This window comes from Gossypium hirsutum, chromosome A03 (assembly GCF_007990345.1).
Source record: "Gossypium hirsutum isolate 1008001.06 chromosome A03, Gossypium_hirsutum_v2.1, whole genome shotgun sequence".
Taxonomy (NCBI): domain Eukaryota; kingdom Viridiplantae; phylum Streptophyta; class Magnoliopsida; order Malvales; family Malvaceae; genus Gossypium; species Gossypium hirsutum.
The window spans coordinates 20,978,356-20,983,123 of record NC_053426.1 but is presented as its reverse complement, the minus strand read 5'-3'; the positions used below and the strand labels follow the sequence as shown (position 1 = coordinate 20,983,123).

The 4,768-nt window shown below is 42.1% G+C and overlaps 1 non-coding gene across 1 annotated transcript; it reads right to left on the bottom strand.

Annotated features, from left to right (window-relative positions):
* Nucleotides 1-580: 580 nt before the first annotated feature.
* On the bottom strand, nucleotides 581-690 carry LOC121226482 (small nucleolar RNA R71). Its single transcript, XR_005924283.1, has one exon. It is a non-coding gene; the product is annotated as a small nucleolar RNA R71 (small nucleolar RNA).
* Between the last annotated feature and the right edge of the window lie 4,078 nt (nucleotides 691-4,768).

Sequence of the window (4,768 nt, the reverse complement as noted above, 5' to 3'; positions counted from 1 at the left end):
GTATGACTAGAAGAAACCTGTCGGGACCATTACTGTTTGATAGTGAGATCGATCACACAGTTCGTAGAAATCAAAGAGAAATAAGGCGAAGCTTAAGATACACAGAGGAAGAGCAAGAGGACAACACTTCAACCACAACCGAGGAGATGGCTGAAAACCAAGAAAATTCGCTACCTCCTGCGATTGCCGCTAATCCAGTAAATCAGAATCCTGCTCCACGCACTGTGTATGATTATGCTAAACCTACTTTAATAGGAACTGAGCCAAGTATAGTTAGGCCTGCTATTACTGCAAATAATTTTGAACTGAAACCTAACACAATTCAAATGATAAAACAATTTGTTCAGTTTGATGGTTTGCAGGATGAGGATCCAAACATCCACTTGGCAAATTTTCTAGAGTTTTGCGATATATTTAAAATCAATGGCATTTCTGATGATGCCATTTGCCTTTGGTTATTCCCTTTTTCATTGAGGAACAAAGCTAAATAGTGGTTGAACTCGTTACCACGAGGGTCAATCACTACTTGGGAACAAATGACCGAAAAATTTTTATTAAAATATTTTCCGCAGGCTAAAATAGCCAAATACGTAATGATATCTCTTCTTTTGTGCAGATGGATTTAGAAACACTCTATGATGCATGGGAGAGATACAAGGACCTTTTAAGAAGATGCCCTTCCCATGGGTTACCACTCTGGCTACAAGTTCAGATGTTTCACAATGGCCTGAAACCTTCAACTAGACAGATGATTGACACAGCTGCTGGAGAACTATCAATAATAAGACAGCTGAGAAGGCTTATGAATTTATAGAAGAGATGTCACTGAATAATTATCAATGGCAAGTCATGAGGACAAAGCTGACGAAAGCAACCAGTATTTTTAACGTTGATTCGACCACCATGCTCTCTAATCAGGTAGAACTTTTGAATAGAAAAATTGACAGTTTTCTTGGTTCTTCACAAGTTCACCCAGTAATGCAGTGCAATGCAAGTGGAGAAGAATTGAGCAATTCAGAATACCTGCCCTATGGCCACAACATGGAAAACGAGCCATTAAATTATATGGGTGATAATCCTCGACCTTAAAATAATTCTTATAGTAACACTTACAATGTAGGATGGATGAACCACCCAAATTTCTTATGGGGAGGCCAAAGGAATCAAAGACCACCACCACCTCCAGGTTTCCAACAATAACCTTACCAGCAAAAAAACAGCCAAACCTTGAGGAGATGCTAACAAAATTCATCTCGATGTCAGAAACTCATTTCCAGAATACTGAGACAGCACTTAAAAATCAACAAGCGTCTATCCAAGGGCTCGAAACTCAGATACTCCAGCTCGCTAAATTGATATTTGCACGACCAGAAGGTAGCCTACTGAGTAACACTGAATCTAACCCAATGGAGCAACTCAACGCGATTGCCATTCAAGATAAGGAAGGGTTAGTTACATCTGAACCAGAACTGAGGCAAGAAACTGTGGTAAGTAAAGGTAAAGGTGAGGTAAACCATAGCAAGCAGAAACCGGTAAGTAAAGAGTACAAACCACGAGTGCCATACCCAAATGCAACAAGAAAAGACCACACAGATGAACAATTTGGTAAATTCCTTAAACTATTAAAGAAATTACACATTAACTTACCGTTTATTGAAGCCCTTTCGCAGATGCCAAACGCAGTCAAATTTTTAAAGGAGCTTTTAGCAAATAAACGGAAGTTGGATGAAGCATCACATGTGGAGCTGAACGCAGTTTGCTCAGCTATTCTACAGAATAAGCTGCCCAACAAATTAAAAGATCTAGGGAGTTTTAAAATTCCTTGTTTAATTGGTAGCTTAGATGTTAAAAATGCTTTGGCTGATTTAGGGGCTAGCATCAATGTCATGCCTTACAAAATGTTTAAGCAACTAGGTCTTGGGAAACCCAAACAAACTAGGATGAGTATTCAATTAGCTGATAAAAAATCAGATTTCCTAGGGGTATTATTGAAGATGTACTCGTTAAAATTGACAAATTTATATTCCCAGTTGATTTGGTTGTTCTAGACATAGAGGAGGATAGTAACGTTCCTTTAATTTTAGGGAGGCCCTTTTTAGCAATTGCTAGAACAATAATTGATGTTGCCACAGGTGAACTCACACTTCGTGTGGGAGACGAAACAATCACCCTTTAAGCTCGTAATTCGAGTAACACATCGAAAATTAAAGGTGGTTGTATAAATCATACTATTAAAACAGATCATGTGGTGAAACCTTCCTGGCAGGAAACACGTTCAAAGAACACACCTAAGTCATGTTCGAGTAATGACAAATGACCTATCTATGAAGAACGAAGGCTACAACTAGAGGAACTAGATGAAAGGCGGACACATAAACTGAGGACACATGATAAACCAAAACCATGCCATGACGAGCTCAATATCTCACCAAATCAACTTAAGGTTGGAGACAAAGTACTACTAGATGCAGCAGACCCTCGTATTGCCACTTCTGAACCTAACGGAGCAATCCCTCTTACAGTACTCAACATTTTCCCATATGGTACAATCAAAGTAATTCATCCTAAATTCGACACTTTTAAGGTAACAGTACTCGTCTTAAACCTTATTTTGATAAAATTGATAGCAGGAATGAGGAGTGTGAACTCCTCGCACCGCCATGACCATGGAACAAAAAGGTAAGTCGAGCTTAGACTATAAATAAGCACTTCTTGGGAGGCAATCCGAGCACTAACGATGTCTTTAAAATTTTAGTTTTTAACATCTAATCACTAACTGAGTCATTGAAACACAGGTTTTCTAATCCACAAGGGCGTGCCTTAGGCCGTGCTCACACCACCGGAGGAGGCACGGCCATGTGAAAACAGGGTAAAATTTTTCCTTAACACGGGATGTGATAAGTTGCCACAGCCGTACGACGTGGCCGTGGGCGAGTCTGTCAAACCAACATGGGCGTGCGACATGCCCGTGTCTATAAACCGTGGTTGAAACTAAAATTTTAGCACGAACGTACACACGCCCGTGCCTATCAACCGTGCTCAAGACTGATAAAATAACGCGAGTGTGGACATCCATACACGGACGTGGGAGAAGCGAACGAAGCAGAACATGGCCGTGCGACACGGCCGTGTGCACTAACAAGCCCAAAGAGCACGGGCGTGTGACGAATTTCAGACACGTCCAAATTTGAAAATCACGATAAACACGGGCTAAAATAAGGGCACACGGGGGTGCCCCACGGCTGTGTGCCCCAAAATCTATATAAACCCCTCACTATTCATCACTCCCTTCCCCAAAATCCCTAACCCTAGCCGCTGTAACTTCACACGCCCTACCTGCCATGTCCGCGCGCTGACCACAGCACCACTTTTGACGACCCAAAGCTCCCCATTCTTGCGTTTGTTCATTTTTTTTCCCTTTATTCTCTTCATTCTTTTACTTATTTCATGATAGTTTGTTTTATTTTGAGTACATAATCATAGTTATAATGATAGAATACTTATGCTCTTTGTTAAGAAAATTTTCATGTTAGTCAATACATTTTGCTGTATTCATCCATTTTTCTTGTTTCCATAGATTTCATATTTCCTACTTATCAAACCCACATGCATTCATTCACTAGATATTTCCATTAGCATTACTCTCATAGTCCTATTCATAGTAATGACTTAATATATCTGATTGGGTTTTTTTTTAGCATAGTTGTTCTTTAGTACTTGACTTCTATGAAGTATCTCTATTAGTCTTACCATGCATATTTTTCCATGCTATTGTTGGGGGGTAATTTTATTTTTATTTCGTCTTGCCATTGCAGGTATACTATGTCAACCTCACGTGGCAAGAAAAATGCCATCCCCGCTTTGAAGAAAAGGAAAGGAGTAACGTCATCCTCGAGTCCTACTGCTGAGATCCGTCACCCTTTCCTCCAGTTTCCCTTAGGACCCCAGGAGGAACTGTTTCAGATATTACGGGCCCGACCCCTAGGTGTGGGCCACTGCATTGACTGGGCGGCACTTGAACAAATTCAAATGGCTGACACGGTCTGAGCCCTCTTGACGACTGACCCGTGGAGGCTCTTCTTTGAGATCATTGAGCCGACGTAACTCGAGCTCACAATGGAACTCTGCTCGACCTTCCATCTTCAAGTCGTCATGACAAACTTCGACGATCCTAGAATGATCTAGATCCTCTTCGGTTGTCTAGTACGCCAGTTGAACATACCAGAGTCTGGAATTGCATTAGGGTTGTATACAGAGGAGTTCATGGACGACAACGAACTCGACACCCTCTATCGCCACATCCACTACTCTCCCTCCAAATGCTGGAAGGACCTCGCCCCTACCTCAGCCACCTATGATCCTAGCCACTCTAAGGCATTAGCCCTCACCCCATCCCTGCGATACCTACATGCCATCTTAGCCCACACTCTGACAGGGAGGCAAAAGAGCACCGGCGTCATCAACACTCACAATGCCTACTTTTTATGGAGCATGGCGAACAAGCACGTCTTTGACCTTGCCTATTTCATTGCCCTCGTCATCCATCATCAGACGGAGTGGCATAAGAGAGGAGTCATCTCCATTGGCCCCTATGTGACTCAACTAGTATGGCACTTCGGGCTCCTCAACACAGCAGCACAATCATCCTCCCTCACTCTCATTGGTCAGATGTCCCCACAAGGCATCTCGAGTATGCTGCATATGAGAATGATCAAGAAACGACGTGGAACATACCCTCCTCAATATCGCCTCGTCCATTCCACTGAGG